Source organism: Leptodactylus fuscus, chromosome 11 (genome assembly GCF_031893055.1).
Source record: "Leptodactylus fuscus isolate aLepFus1 chromosome 11, aLepFus1.hap2, whole genome shotgun sequence".
Classification (NCBI taxonomy): Eukaryota; Metazoa; Chordata; class Amphibia; order Anura; family Leptodactylidae; genus Leptodactylus; species Leptodactylus fuscus.
In genome coordinates, this window is record NC_134275.1 from 50,536,982 (window position 1) to 50,553,665 (window position 16,684).

The 16,684-nt window shown below is 45.5% G+C and overlaps 4 non-coding genes across 4 annotated transcripts; 2 read left to right on the forward strand and 2 right to left on the reverse strand.

Moving 5' to 3' along the window:
* The first annotated feature begins 9,736 nt into the window (after window positions 1-9,736).
* TRNAA-AGC (transfer RNA alanine (anticodon AGC)) lies at window positions 9,737-9,809 on the forward strand. Its single transcript has one exon. It is a non-coding gene; the product is annotated as a tRNA-Ala (tRNA).
* Window positions 9,810-10,469: 660 nt separating this feature from the next.
* On the reverse strand, window positions 10,470-10,543 carry TRNAN-GUU (transfer RNA asparagine (anticodon GUU)). Its single transcript has one exon. It is a non-coding gene; the product is annotated as a tRNA-Asn (tRNA).
* A 2,155-nt stretch (window positions 10,544-12,698) lies between these two features.
* On the reverse strand, window positions 12,699-12,771 carry TRNAA-AGC (transfer RNA alanine (anticodon AGC)). Its single transcript has one exon. It is a non-coding gene; the product is annotated as a tRNA-Ala (tRNA).
* A 1,753-nt stretch (window positions 12,772-14,524) lies between these two features.
* On the forward strand, window positions 14,525-14,597 carry TRNAA-AGC (transfer RNA alanine (anticodon AGC)). The gene has a single exon. It is a non-coding gene; the product is annotated as a tRNA-Ala (tRNA).
* Window positions 14,598-16,684: the final 2,087 nt, after the last annotated feature.

Here is a 16,684-nt window from a genome sequence, read left to right on the forward strand (position 1 = left end):
ATGCACACAATGTAACGCGGCACTGATTCCTGCACAATGACTCGTGTAAGGATCAGTGCTGCAAAACAGAATCCCATTGGGTTCTGTTTAATAACACATTGAAATCAACGGGTTAAAAAGCCTCCCATTGAGTTATTGTGCAAGAATCAGTGCCGGGTTACGTTTTATGCATGCACCCTAAATCTGTCTAAAATTGCCAGATGTAAAGTCTGGTAACTTCAGCTAAAGATCGTAGATCTGGTGCGCTTATTTATAGTAGCCGGGGTCCCTCTGGCTTATGTTGAGTCTCTTATACAACAGTCTCTCCATTCTTTTGGACATCCAATGGACCATAAGGGGAGTGTAAACTAATGCTGCTTGTCAGGATTTGGTATTCGGGCCTGGCATCTTATGGCTTTGACAGATTGCTGGCTGAAGTCTGGGCTTTTGTATCTTCAGAGGTACTACAGGTGCCAGGAGAGTCACCAGGACAGCAGGCACTTGGGGCATTAAATGAGTAGCTTAGAAACTCTTGCAGAAGGTTTGGGTTTGAGGAGAACTGGGCCCGCTTCTGTGTGCCACAGGATTTATGGGGGTGGAGGGGTATGGGCAGTAGATAAATGAGGGTGCAGTTTGGCTCGGGAAATGGTTAGATTGCTAAAGGAATCTGTAGAGAAACCAAAAACGAATCATTCAGATTAGTGGGAGTTTGTTTGTCTCGCACGTCACACCACTGCATGAACTTCACTGTCAATATTTTCAGAGTTAAAATCTAGGTCGGCTCTTTCTCCCCACTTTCACAGATTCTGCCATACCCGGCAATGTGTGAGATCTGTGAAACTGTGCACCATAGGTGCAAACCTGCTGTGACAAATGGATGGTTTTCATCATTAGCTGTGTAACTGAAACTAAAGATGCAGGGGTTAGCTTGGGGTGAAGATGGCAAAGCTAAGGCGTGCACCATGAATGTTTGGGGGAGACTAAGGAAAGTCACAGTAACGGGCAATGTTTCTGAATGTAAGAAGTCTTGTAAGCAAAAAGAATCTCCAAAGTATCTGAAGGGCACACGTGTAACCTTACTGACCACAACCAGGGAAGAAGAATGGTGACCTCACTCACTGTGTGAGGGGAAGTTCACATGGCGATTTTTGGTTCAGAACCTGAGGCGGAGACCAGCTCAGGTTCTGGACCAAAATCAGGTAGCCGCAACGGAAAGCCAATGCACTGCACCGGGATCCAGCCGTGCCCTCCGCTCTGGATTCGGCCCAATGAATGGGCCTAGTCCGGAGCGATTTCAGTCTGAATCACCAGGTGACTCGCCCTGAAGAATGAGCATGTTACTACTTTTCCGGCTCCCAGAAAAAACTCTTGAGCAGCTCATTGATTTCATTTGGAGCCGTCTTTTTGGTCGGGATTTTGAGGTGGATACGGCCTTAAAATCCTGACCAAAAAAAACTGTGTGAACTTACCCTTACTCCTCAAGAAGACTCATCGCATCTGTGGATGATTTTTTTTTTTTTTTTGTTTGGGTTTTTCAAAGTGATATCTTTGTGCAAGTTCTTAGAGCTTGTTCCTTATCTTAACTGGCTGGGTGGGTTATCTCACGGTCCCATCATGTTCGTAAAGTGTTTGAAACATGTTCACATGGAAAAGCTACTCTAATAAACAAGTTGTAGGAGGGTGTTACAGAACATGTAGCTGAGGGGGGCGGGGGCGAAATCGGACAAAACTAAGGATCTGGTTGTACTGTATGATTTAACCCTTCCTGACACAGGCTTTTTTTTTTTTTTAATTTTCATTTGACTCTTTCCCCCCCCCCCAAAAAAAAAAAAAACAAAAAAAAAAAAGCTTACAAACTCCATAAGTTTTGGGTCATATAAGGACAAACTGTTCTTTACAATGGTAAAACTTAATATGCCGTAAAATGTACTGGGGAGCTGGAAAATTCATTTGTGTGACTTTATTACAGGCTTCGTTTTTATGGTATCTACTGCCAAAATGATGTCACCTGTATTCTATGGGTTGGTGCAATTCCTGGTAACCTCTGCGGACTCTCAGCTTCCATTATAGCGATCTGGGGGCACAAGAAAGTGTTTTCATAGCTATAATTGACATGCTGCAAGCTCCAAAACTGCAGTGGTTTTCAGAATCTCAGATTGTCTGCTGCAAATATTTTTCCGCAAAGTGAGGATGGGATTTGATAGAATCCATCTACTTTGACTGTATAACACTGCGATGTTTCAGCTGCAGGAAAACCACTTTTTTTCATCTCTATACAGTGGCGTAACTACTGCCGTAGCAGTGGAGGCAGCTGCCACAGGGCCTGGGACATTAGGGGGCCGGCGACAGCCGCTATAGCTGCGTTTTTTTCCTTAATAGGCCGTTACCAGCTGGAGTTATTCTAGGGGGGGGGGGGGGGGGGGTATTTGCATAATGAGCGGAGGCCAGAGAGAGGTAAGAAACATAAAAAACAGTTACTTACCTCTCCACGATCCGGGCAGGCTTTAGGCCTAGTCGTCTGGCGTCACATGAATCTGGCCTGCGTCCCGGGTCATGTGACATCTGACATCATTGAAGAAGGCCAGCAGTGGAGGATTGCAGCGGAGACAGGGCACAGGTAAGTAACAGTGGTTTTTTAATGTTTTCATTCCCCCTGGGTCTCCCATTATTATACTCTGGGGTCTGAAAAGACCTCAGAGTATAATTATTGTTTATGGGTGTCCACAGTGGGGTATAATATTGTGTGCAGGGGCCACTATGGGATATAATATTGTGTGCAGGGGCCACTATGGGATATAATACTGTGTGCAGGGGCCACTAGGGGCATAATAGAGTGTGCAGAAATGCGGAGGAGGGGGTTGGTCGTCTGTGGCGGTCGGGGAGCCTATGTCAAAAGTTCACCGTAGGGCCCCACTATTCCTAGTTACGCCACTGTCTCTATAGCTAGGTGCTACAGGCCAACCTTCATTTTGTTTGGGTCTGGGGCCTGCTCTGCAATAAGATGGGTCGTCCCTGCTAAGGACGAGAAGAACTGATACCTCCATGCCGATGTGAGCCTTATGAGGCCCCCTGCCCTACAGGGCTGAATGAAGGTTGGACAATGTGACTGAGCCTTGGAAGACAGTACAGTTACATAAAGTTCTCATTCCAGTAATGATCTGGTAATTTCTGAGCTTTCTCCATTATGACGGCCAGAGATCTAGTCCACAAGTCTGGGGTTAGTCCAGGAAATACAGTAACATAACATGGAGCAGGTTTTCTGGTCTGAACAGTTGTGAATAAGTCCTAGTTTTCTTGTAGCGTGCCAAGGTGCAGAACTCCCTTTAAAGCTAACGCCACCCCTAGCAAAAACAAAAAAACCTGGAACCGTCTATAGACAAGATATAGAACCAGATACATTTGGTGAAATCTGCGGTGATACATAAGACTAACAGACAAAATTAAGATGAACTTTTTTTTCCTTATAAAGGCCAGTGTGGTGGTTTTATGGATTTTGTGCACACGATATTTTCCTGTTTTTTTTTGTTTTTTTTTCTCCCTATAATGAAATCTAAAGAAATTGCCGAAGAGAAAACTGCCAATCCCAAGGCAGATTATGGGGATAACGTCCATCTTTAAGGAGAGCCCACCTATTAGGTGTGTGGAGACTGATACAGCTATAGTCGCTCCAATGCAAGGGATCATGGGAGGAATATGCAAATCTGTCACCCAAGTTGTAAATAGGGAGACAGAGCCTCTGTTATGCTGCCCTCTATCGGAAGCACCATGAACATCATGCCAGACTTTCCCAGAAGCCTTTACTGCATAATGTGGGTTTTATACCAAGTCAGTTTCTCAGCTATGGCCGGCCGTTTCGGTCTGGTTGGACCTCGTCAGCGCAGCCTAGAGAGAACTGAATTGGTAGAAGTGAGAGGCTGAGAGACCAGATTATGTGGATAATGTTCCTCCTTAAGGAGAGACCACCTATCAGGGGTGTGCATCCCAAGGCATGCTGTGGTTTGACACAAAAGCCATGAAATCTAAACAGAAAAGAGAAGTTCTTTGTACAGGACTTCTTATATTTTACTATTACCTAAGGTGGAGTTTATTCAAGTGTCCCTTAAAACTCACCGGATGAAAGAATTCCAAAAAAAACAACCCCCCCACCCACAAAACTGACATACAACAGACTCCACTATAGTCACTGGGGTCACTCCAAGCTCCGTTTGTGTCCATCATACAGCGGCCATTTTTTCCATTTTTGTCTCCCTGCATCTGACGGCAACTTTTTTTTTTTTTTATAGTTAACTGTTAAAAACTCCCCAAATGCTCTGGAATGAAAACTTTTGTGCCTCCCCTTCCCCCTAACATGTCCTTTGTCTTACAAATCCTGATGCAGGACCCAGAGCGAGATTCTGGGGTGTAGAGGTAGATACTGTGCAGGCGAGGTGCCCTGTGACTGTAGCAGAGGCAGGCCCGCTTAGTCTTGTGGGAACCCTCTGAGCGCTGCACATGGAACACCCTGAGTTGTTGTTGTGAAGTTCTGGTGCGGAGGAAGTTGTGTGAGTGTAGAGGCTGGAGCGACGCCTAGCAACAACTGTATCTCCGCAGCTATGGTGACACTCTATCTGCTCAGGAAGCCAATAAAAAGTGCCCTTTCCTGGTTGGGAACATCTGGTTGGTTGGCAAAGATTTAACCTTTTGTTATCAGCCGTCCCCACTGGTTCTCGGTGGAGGGTTTACATTCAGCTTTATCGTTTCCTTAACTCCTTCTATGCCGTACAGATGGTGGACAATGTTCTTTGCACTTTCTGTAAAGTTTAGGGCTCTTTTCCCCCCTATAGAGGAGGACTATGTATACGCCTGTTGCTTTCTTTCCTCTGTGTGAGGTTTACCACAGCAGCCATAGTTCATTCTAGAGAAATTCAATTTCTACAATGTGATTTACATCTGCATTTTCCAATAAAGATTGCACATGACCATGTGTTAACTAGCTTCCATGAATGAACAGCAATGGGCGGTGCACTGGGGACGCGTGGCCGTCGTCCGCATGCCCGACGTAGTTCCACAGCCCCTTTCATTTAATGAATAGGAGCCGCAAAATCGGACAGGGACCTATTCCATATTTTGTGGCCCGCCCATATAAATCAATGGGGTAGGGTGCTATCTGGGAAAAACCTGGATAGCTCACTGATCAGTCATACGGTCATCTGCAAGGGGGCTAAGGGCCCGTTCACACGGGCACAGAGGGGGCGGATTATGGCGCGTAATCCACGTCATAATCTGCCCCCTCACAATGGTGGTCTATGGAGACCGCCTTTCTTCAGGCGCATTCCGCGGCTGTCCGCCTGGTGACAGCAACCTCTGGAGTCGGCCCATTCATTTGAGCCGACTCCGGAGGGGGAAGCCGCGACCACGACAGTCGTGGCAGGCGGGTTTTGACCCGAGAGGTTTTGACCCCAGTTTACTGTCTCTGCCATCTTGATGGCTGTGTGTACAGAGCTCAGTGCAGCTATGGAAGCTATGTCATGGTGTGTCTTACCCCTGGTCTGGTGCTCTCGAGATCTGCGAAGTGCTACAGACTGTGGGAGCTGCTGGGTCCTCGGTCAGTGACATCAAAGTTACTGAAAAAAAATGCAAAAATAAAATGGCATAAAAATGAAGCTAGACAAAAAATTATTTGAATAACCAGAATGGAAAAAACATTATGGCTGTCAGAGCCGTATGTACCTGAAAATATATAATCGGTGAACCAGGTACAATGTCTCGGTCATGAATTGGTTAAGGGTAGCGTACTTTATACCAGCCAGAGGATAGTTCTGCCAAACTTATTTTATCAGACTTTGTGATACGAGTAGACTTTGAGCTCTGCCAAAACTGTGCGCCCTTCTCCTCACTCCACCAGTAATGGGGTTTTCTGGAGACTTTGTTTACTGTCCACCGGGTCCTATATGTATTGTATGTAGGGCTCCAGGCGAATTCTGACGCAGGTCATGTGATCTGAGCCAGCACCTGGCACTTCTCCCTCCTGAGCTCAGTGGTATTATGTATATATAGGAGCTGGCCGACTCCATCATTGTAATGGTAAAGCCAGCTCCCATATACACACAATACCAATGAACATGAGCAAGAAGATGCCGGGTGTTCTGGTTCTGATCACATGACAGTGTCAGAACCTGCCCAGAAGCCAAGGGGGCAGGAAAACACCTCAAATAAAAGCGATAAAATGTGTCAAAAACTGAAGTAAATAGATTTGGATACGCATGCACAGGGACCCATACACCCAGCATTGGCCAAGGAAATATTTCCAGGTGTGTTTATGGGGCCATAGAAATGAATGGGTCCGTATATTATCCACAATTGGATAAAACTGGTAAATCCCATATGGCAGCAAGCTACAGTCGTACGCATGGGACCTAATAAGCAAATGTATCACCAGACAAAGTTTAACTCCAAAAATCTACTATTTTACAATGTGTGAAAGATGGCAGAAAGACGTCTCCCAATAGATGGAGCGCCGCCTGCTGGTGACACCGTGACTCGGCTTCCATCAGTGAATTAGGGCTCATGGGAAGAATATGCAAGTCTGTCTCCCATGACGATAATATAGGGAGACAGTGCCTCAGTCATGCAGCCCACTAGGGGGCGCTCCCTTTAACATCATGCTTGACCTTCCCAGAGGCCTTTGCCACAATGATGTGGGATTTTACCAAATCCTCGGCTGAGAGACTGACTTGGTAAAATTCCACATCATTGCAGCAAAGGCCTCTGGGAAGGTCGGGCATGATGTTAAAGGGAGCGCCCCCTAGTGGGCTGCATGACTGAGGCACTGTCTCCCTATATTATCATCATGGGAGACAGATTTGCATATTCTTACCATGAGCCCTCACAGTGGAGCACAAATGGCTTAATAAGTCTCCACACACCTACATGGTGGTCTCTCCCTAAGGAGTGACAATATCCCCTTAACCTGAATGAGGGCTGCAATAGTGTCAAATTCACAAAGTAGAAGAAGCAAGCAAAGTAATGTAGACATGGGTGCTCAGAAGGCGTCGCCGTATTCTCCCCTTGTCGGAGATTTTGTCTTGTATTGTGGCGGTGTCCTTGAGACGGTGGACGCAATGTGCCGTCCCACAGCGAAAGGTTCTCATGGGAAATACAAAAGAGATGTTTAAATAGAAACTGAGCTTGGCCTTTCTGCTTATAGAGGAAACAACATGCTATGGAATGAGAGGCGCGATATGGTGCTGCCACCTGCTGGTACAATCAGGTGATATGTTACAGTTTGGGGAATGAGCTCTTAAAGGGGCAGGATATCTATATGGTTTGATTCTTTCATGCTCCTACCAGAAAGATTGATTGGTACCTTTAAGGGGTTGTCGGGGACCTGAAGATAGTTGATACGTTGGACAGTAGTGGTATCCTAGACAGCCCCTTTAAGGAAGATCCTGGCAAACCCCCTTTATAAAGACCTAGAAGAAAACCTGCTATTAGAGGCTGTATAGAAGAGACTGAGCATAGTCACGGCACCCGCAATGTGTTTTAATATTATTAGCATTTTTAGAAATAAAGGCTATTCCACAAAGTGACCGATTCCCATTCTGAATGTTTTTGGGGCATTTCATGTCCAGCATCTCATATTACTACTATCTCAGGAAGGAAGCGTGGTTCGTCTGTCACACGATATCCGGGCCACGGTCACACTGTCACTTATTTGCAGTCCAAATAGAGACCTCTGCTTTCACTTTCTGTAAGTAGAAAGTGTGTATGGCCATGTTCACTCTACCGCAAGTAACTTCCATTATATTGATAACAATTGTGACACAGGATCGCAGATCACATACACCCTGGGCACCTGCAGACCAAGTTTTCTTGCTTGTTTTTAATATATACTTTAAAAGAGGTATAAAATAGCGGACCCATATATAGAGCGAGATACTAGAGAATCTTAAACTTCAGTAAGTAAAGATAAAAATCATTAAAGGGGTTACCCACTTTCTAATATTGATGGGCTAGCTCCAATGGGGGAAGGGGGGGGATGCAGTACCTAAAGCCGTCACCGCTCTAGTTTGTATGGAGAGTGAGCAGGGTGACATTACTGGGAGCCGCGCTGTCCAAGAGCGAACAGTCGGCATAGGCGTCGGACCCCCTGCAGACCAAATATTGATGGCCCATCCTAAAGGTAGGCCATCAATGTAAAGGTAAGTTCACACAGAGTTTTTTGGTCAGGATTTTGAGGCCGTATCTGCCTCAAAATCCTGATCAAAAAGACGGCTCCCATTGAAATCAATGGGAGCCGGTCAGGTGCTCAATCTTCAGGCCATTTTGCCTCGCGATTCGCCCTGAAGACACTCCTCTCTCCCGACTAGGCCCATTCATTGCACCTAATCCGGAGCAGAGTGCTTTTTTTATTTTGTAACAAAGGACAGCCAACAGAAAACTCCTGAGATAACAACCATAGGCTGAGGCCGCCCGGGTGACATCCACAACAGACCCACTCGCAGCAAAAAAAAGCTGAAACCATTTGGGTTTTTTTTTGCTGCGGGTCTTGCTTATATGGCTTGGCCATTTTTCATACTTAGCAAAGGTTAAGGGCTAGTTCACACGGGGTAAGAGGGGGCGGATTTTGATGCCAAATCCACCTCAAAATCCGCCCCCTAACACTAGAGGTCGATGTAGACCGCTAACGTTCTTTTTTTCCGTGAGCGGTTTACTCCCACTCACAGAAAAAAGAAGCAAGCTGCCCTTTCTTCAGACTTTCCCGATCTGTGCCCCACATTAAGAGCTATCAGTGCCGGTACCATAGCTCTTTACAGTCAGAAGGGCGTTGCTGACAGTCAGTCAGGTACGTCCTTCTTCCCAGCAGCGCTTATCGCGCTGTACAGTGTGAGCGGGGAGGAACGCCCCCTGCCTTCCTTATAATACTCGTCTATGGACGAGCACTGTGAGCAGAGGGAGGGGGTGTTCCTCCCCGCTCACACTGTACAGCGCGATAGGCGCCGCTGTGGAGAAGGACGTACCTGACTGACTGTCAGCAACGCCCTTCTGACTGTAAACAGCGACGGTACCGGGACCGACAGCTCTTCACCCGGGGAACAGATTGGGAAAGATGTCCGACTTTTCAAGCGGACAGAAAAAACCTACATGTCGGGTTTTGCTGTCCGCTTGAAAAGTTGGACATCTTTGGGAACGGACAGTTAAGGACACCCACAGACAGTAAAAGAACGCACCCAATCTCCATTTAAATCAATGCAAAATGTCACGGACACAGATAGTGTCTGCACAAGATTTTGAACGGACATTAGCAGCGGACACTAGACATCGGACACCAACGGTAGTGTGGACGCTCCTTAACCCCTTGGGACTACAATACCTGAGACCCCAGCCTTGCCGTGATTTGACATCCATTCTTTTAGGAGAAAATGTCACTGCAGATTTTGGCGACCAGAGGCTGAGATGGGTCCGGCAGTAAGGAAAAGAGCACATCCATTCCCTCCACTCCAAAAAACAAAATTAAACTGCAGTTTTTCCCCCCGGAAGATGCTGTGTGTGAGGCCACATTCACATGGCCGTTGGTGAAAATGGATGTGAAAAATTTCCATTTGTCACAGCCTTTTGCACTTGAGGGGTTGCCTGTTTTTACAGATCCCTTATACACTGACTAGCACTAGTACCGTGTGTGCCACTTGCACTGCACGCTTATCAGTGGTGACTAGGTGGCGTTCCTGCACTGCAGATAAATTTCTGTCCTTCGATCGGTCAACATTTCAAACAGGAAGGGGAATTAGCTCAAATGGTAGAGCGCTCGCTTAGCATGCGAGAGGTAGCGGGATCGATGCCCGCATTCTCCAGTTGTTTTCCTTTCCTCACTGCTCATCATTTTGCGCTATTATTTTAGTTAGTACGTTTCAATGTTTTCGAATCTGTGAATACTGTGAGCTTCAGTAGGCCTGCGAAAATTAGAAAAGGGTGATCCACTTTTTACTATCGATGACCTATTCTTAGGATCGGCTGCCAAGATTTGATACGCAGGGTCCCAAGTGTTGAATGAGGACAACATGAAAAGGTTATAAGGAATTATAATGGTGGGTTTAGGTACCACAGCACTATCCCAAACCAGTGTATATGTAGGGCAGAGCTGCAGCACCTAAACCAGGTACAGCTGATCTGTGGGGGGTCCCAGGTGTCGGACCCCCACGGAACTATTAAGTGGATAACAATATTGTTAGGTTTGTTATGGGCCTCAAAGACTATCAATATCACACTGTACACTCCATTATCTAAAGAAACATCACTGCATAAGTATAGAGATGAGCGAACACTATTAGAAACTGCCCTTTCAAATAGCACGTTCCCATAGGAGTGAATGGAAGCGGCCGTTCATTCCTATGGGTGCGTGCTATTCGAAACGGCAGTAAGTATATGAAATTCCAAAAAGGTCTCTTAAAGTTAAGAAATTGTGGGACATATTTTCAAAAATATCCAACAATGAAGAAAAAAAAACACACCTTCGTCCCTGGGTGGGCTTGAACCACCAACCTTTCGGTTAACAGCCGAACGCGCTAACCGATTGCGCCACAGAGACCTGGCTGTTAGGTACAAACCTCAGGTGCTTAGTGATATATCTAATATACTCATGATACCCCTAAAAATACCCCTAAGGGCTCGTTCACATCTGCGGCCCAGTCTCCGTACTTAGGTTTCCGTTTCATGCCTAAAACAGAGGCAGGATACGGAAACCTGCAGGAGACTTTCTCACCCATTCATTTGAATGGGTGAGAAAGCTGTCCGGCCGTGCGCGGCGGTGAGCGTTTTGCGCTCTCCGCCGCGAAACCGGGTTTTATAATCCGGACACAGAGTCGGACATGCAGTACTCTGTGTCCGGATAAAAAAATCCGGTTTCGCAGCGGAGAGCGCAAAACGCTCACCGCCGCGCACGGCCGGACCCGGTCTATGGTTTCCGTCTTCTGCCATGCAGAAGACGGAAACCATAGAACGGAGACCCCAAACGCAGGTGTGAACCCAGCGTTACAATCAAATAGATTATTTTCATATTTCATAGATATTACTTACTTGACCACAAGGGGCAGTGTTGCAGTAATTCCAAAATTGCTTGTAAGTCCAGAAAAGTTATTTATATTATTATTATTTATATAGCACCATTAATTCCATGGTGCTTTACATTTGGGGGTTACATACAATACACAAAATATACAGGTAGATATAATACTAACAGTGACCGACTGGCACAGTGGGGTAGAGGGCCCTGCCCGCGAGGGCTTACAATCTATGAGGGAAGGGGGATAGAGATAGAAGGAGAGGGGGAGACAGTTCAGGTGGTGGTGCGGTGATAGTGTTATTGGAGGTTGTAGGCCTTCCTGAATAGGTGAGTCTTCAGCGCCTTCTTGAAGCCTGTGATTGTGGGGCTCAGTCTTATGTGTCTTGGTAAGGAGATCCAGAGTATGGGGGAGGCACGGGACAAATCTTGGAGGCAGTTGTGTGAGGAGCGGATGAGAGCAGAGCAGAGTAGGAGGTCATTGGAGGATCTGAGGTTATGTGTGGGCAGGTAGCGGGAGATGAGGTTGGAAATATATGGAGTAGAGATGAGCGAGTATTATTCGATCTAGTAGGTATTCGATCGAATACTACGGTATTCAAAATATTCGTACTCGATCGAACACTACTAGCTATTCACAGTAAATATTCGATTCAGAACCAGCACTGATTTGCCGAATGCTATACAGTGTACAGCATTCGGCCAATCAACGCTGGTTCTGCCGCAGGCTAGTCCTTGCTAGTCAGGAGAGCTGGCAGCTTGCTGTTATGAGGGAGATTACTTTTTCTCATAGGAATGAATTGACCAGCGTTGATTGACCAGTGTACAGCATTCGGCCAATCAACGCTGGTTCTGCCAAAGGCTTGTCTGTGAGGAGGCGGAGTCTAAGATCGGACCACAGCAGTCTCCATTGTGGTCCAATCTTAGACTCCGCCTCCTCACAGACGAGCCTTCGGCAGAACCTGCGTTGATTGGCAGAATGCTGTACACTGGCCAATCAACGCTGGTCAATGCATTCCTATGACAAAAAAGTCAGCTCCCTCATAGCAGCAAGCTGCCAGCTCTCCCGACTAGCAAGGACGGGCCTGCTGCAGAACCATCGTTGATTTGTCGCAGGCTCGTCTTTGCTAGTCGGGAGAGCTGGCAGCTTGCGGATATGAGGGAGCTTACTTTTTATCAGCGCAACTGCAAGGGCTGTGCAGTTAAAGCGCACAGACCCATAGACTATAATGGGGTCCATGCACTTTAACTGCACAGCGCTCCTCCTAAACACTCTCCTCCTGCTACTCGTGGACTTGGTGACTCTCCTTTAGTTGAATAGTGGTTTCCCCTGAAACGAGCAATTTTTCCCATAGACTATAATAGGATTCAATATTTGATCGAGTAGTCGAATATTGAGGCTCTACTCGAAACGAATATCGAATCTCGAATATTTCACTACTCACTCATCTCTAATATGGAGGGGACAGGTTGTGGATGGCTTTGTATGTTAACGTTAGTAGCTTGAACTCAATTTGCTGGGCTATGGGTGGCCGGTGGAGGGAATGGCTTTTGGTATAAGTTTTCTTCTGCTGCTCTACTGAAATCAATTAAGAAGCAGAACCAGATTTCAGCACTGAGCTTTGACACTTTTATGATTAAAGGAGATCTTTCACCACCTTCCCTAGGCTGGGTCTAAAATAACTGGAGAATGCGGGCATCGATCCCGCTACCTCTCGCATGCTAAGCGAGCGCTCTACCATTTGAGCTAATTCCCCTCTGTGTAACAACTGCTCCCGAGATTGGGATTCAGGGGAGTAAGGAGGGTGTTGTATCTGCTGGACAACTTATTTTGCGCAGACTATATATAGCTGACCTGTGTATGTGTATATATATATATATATATATATATATATATATATATATATATATGACATTTTATTTTTCACATCCATTTAATGAATGCAAAAAAACAGACAAAAATGAAAGCAATCTGATGTCCATCTATTTACATAAGGATCAATAGAAATAAGTACATTAATTAATTATCATTTTCTATCCGTTACTTTTGTGTCCAGCCCCAAAAAAGTGGACAGAAATGGATCTTTTTTTTTTTTTTTTTTTTTTTTTTCATACAGTGATCTCTATGTAAATGGATGGCCATTTCTTTGGGTCCGGTTTTTGTATCCATGGCCGTAATTTCCTAATTAGGAAGCAGTTTTTGGACCTTGAAGCGTTTTTTGGAGCGGTTTTTAGCTTCAGAAAACGCCAGGTGGTTTTACCTTCCCAGACAGTGAATGGACCGTAAAAAAAAAACGCATCAAGGTCTTTGGCAAGTAGATGCTATGCAGTTTCCGCTTCCCATTCACTTCTATTGACTTCCTGAGGTGGAATCCGCCACAAGAAAGGTCACGTCGCTTCTTTTTTCCACTAGCGGCAAAAAAAATGCTAGCAGAAAAACGGTCGCTAGCGGTCTCCATAGATCACCATTGTGAGGGGGCGGATTATGACGTGGATTCCCCCTCTGTGCCCATGTGAACATGATCTGAATGGAGCCCAACTCTGACCTTTAAAGGTGACCTTTCATGTCCTCCTGCACATGCGGTTTTATATACCAATAGCTGTGGGGGCTAAAGAAAAAAAAAATGAACTGCACCAGAATCGGTAGAGCAGCGTCTATTAATACAAAGAGTTGGAATTGGGGGAGGTGATGAAAGATCCCTTTACAGAGCCCCCACAGTTTCCAAGCAATCGGTTCTGTTAGTTTCAGCACCAAATGTTCAACTTAGACACTCTACTGTCAGGTGAGTGGTCCTGAGCTGGAGCAGGGACCAACCTCCTGACCATAGATGCCTAATTAGCATATTGGGGTAACATAAATTATGGTTTGGAAACCGTGGGGGCTAAAGAAAAAACAGTTCAGGTGCAAGAGAAGCTGTGGAGTGGCAACTATTAAAGAATACAAAGAAATGGGACTGGGGGAGGGGGTGAAAGGTCCAAAATTCTGCTGTATGAGCCCCACATATGCATGAATATCCTTTAAAAAGGCTATTCAGGCACCGATAATCTAATTTTAAACCCCCTGCCCGTTTTAAAATCAAACTATAAAAACATATACGTCATAGCTTTGCATACACGGGGGGGCGGTGATGCCCGATTCGACGTCATCTTCGGTCCCGCCTTCATCTTCTTTTTCTTCCAGCGACATCCTCCTGTCCTGGCACTTCTACACCTTCATCTTCTGGACGTTCGTATGCAAAGTTATGATTTACATATATGTTTTTATAGTTTTATTTTAAAACGGGCAGGGTGTTTAAAATTAGATTAGTGGTGCCTGAATAGCCTTTTTAAAGCCTAGTTACGCAAATGTGGGGCTCATACAGCAAAATTTTGCTGATAGAGCCCCTTTAAAGAGCGCAGTTATATGTGGATATTGGTACCAGTCAGAAATTCAGTCTTTTCGAAAGATGGCCCCCACCCACTGCCCCACCCCCTGTCCTGAGACCATTCTAGGCAAACCTTATCTCATGAGGGGAATTAGCTCAAATGGTAGAGCGCTCGCTTAGCATGCGAGAGGTAGCGGGATCGATGCCCGCATTCTCCAGTTACTTTTTGACCCCACCTAAATTTACCTTTCTTATATTATTGCTGTACATTACAACGTACTTCACCATTTAACATTTATCTTCTATTTTTAGTTCCATAGAAAATCATTTCCAACTTACCCTTTATAATATGTCCTTTCAAAAATCCATTTTCAGAAATAACCTGAATCAGGCAAAGGGTCATGTACAGTTGTCTAAGGAAAAAGAATGTAAAGATTATTCTGTTATATGACAGTCTGATCAGTCTGTTATCTATAATCATCAAATTAATCCACAGAAATAGATTAGTGCAAAGAAACAATCTGGCAATTTTGACATCCAATCAATCGACCAATGAGAGAAAAGTATTCAAGGTTTATATTCGCACATCCTGGTTCGGTTTACTGGTTTACTCATTTAACTATACGTTACAATGTTTGTGGATTTGTTGCACACACAAGGCATCCGTGATTCTCAGGGCCCCTTAGGCTAGGTTGGTTTGATCGCTAACCACTGGACATTGACATCTGCCCATCAGAATCAGGGAGCGCACATGGAGTCTGTGGTCTATAGAGAACCTTTCACCCTAACCAGCTCCAACACTTTGCCCTCAATAGGAACCTCTTCATTGATTTTGGCACCGTGTGTGATACGGCTTATTCAGGTGCCGGTGAATAATGGACGTCTTTCAAAGACCACTTTAAAACCCATGAATGTCTATAGGTCTATTCACATGGCCCTATTCATGACCCTCAAAACAAATAAAGATAAAGCATGTCAGTTTTTTTGATGGCCATGAAACACAGACTGTCAAAAAAATGGACATATGAATAGACCCATAGACACTCATTACAGAATTTAAAGTTAGGGCTGCCATTGCTTTCACTTAAAGACGACCTTTCACCACTTGGGGCGCAGGTGGTTTTATATACCGCTAGAAAGCTGACAGTGCACTGAATTCAGTGTGCCCCCCTCCCCTCCTGATACTGCTCATCCATAGACGAGCACTGGTGGGAGGGGGAACCTTTTTCCCTGCACTTAGGGTGCATTCACACGAAGTAACGCTCCACTCATTCTGACACGTAAACACGTGTCAGAGTGAGCGCTGTAAAACAGAATCCCATTGACTTCAATGGGTGCCGATCTTACGCGCGCTACACATTGAAATCAATGGGAGGCTTTTAAACCCATTGATTTCAATGTGTAGTGTGCGTAAGAACAGCACCCATTGAAGTCAATGAGATTCTGTTCTACAGCGGTCACTCTGACACGTGTTTACGTGTCAGAATGAGCAGAGCGTTACTCCGTGTGAATGAACCCTTACAGTACAGCGCTATAGGTGCTACTGTGAGGGAGGGCGTTCCTTAATGACTGTTAGGAACGCCCTTCTGACGGTGAAGAGCTACGGTACCGGCACCGATATCTCTTCCCCCAGGGCACAGAACATTAAAGCCGATAGTGCGCTGAATTCAGCACACTGTCGGCTTTCTAGCGGTATATAAAACTGCATGTGCCCCAAGTGGTGAAAGGTCATCTTTAACAGGAGTCTGTTACCAGCACCCACAGAATACCAATCGAGCCCCATAGATTCAGATGACCCTAACCTAATTGTGATTTCCCCTTATAAATTGGTTCCTCAGTTGCCAAGACATAGCCATTTTAGTCAGTATGTAAATCAGTTCTTTGGAGCAATGACCTTGTTGCCAATTTTTCAAAAGAGATAAGTGGCACCGCCCTCATTGCTCCGAAGAGCTCATCTGCATATTGACTAAAATGTGACATCAGCAACGGAGGCACCGATTCACAAGGGGAAAACAACGTTGGATTCAGGTGACCCTAACCTATGCATCTGGGGGAAAGGGGGGCTGGGTTGATATGCTGGATCCTGGTGACAGACTCCCTTTAAGGGCCAATGCACACGGAGGTAACGCGCGAACATTTTAGCATTATACATGTGTATAGAATACACGTGTAAAAATAACACTCCCATTGACTTCAATGAAATTTTTTACACTTGTACAATGCTAAAATGCGTTAACGTCGTGTGCACAGGCCCTAAGAATAGAAAAGAGAAAGTTGTGTGCTAGTTTGATTTCCATTTAGAAAA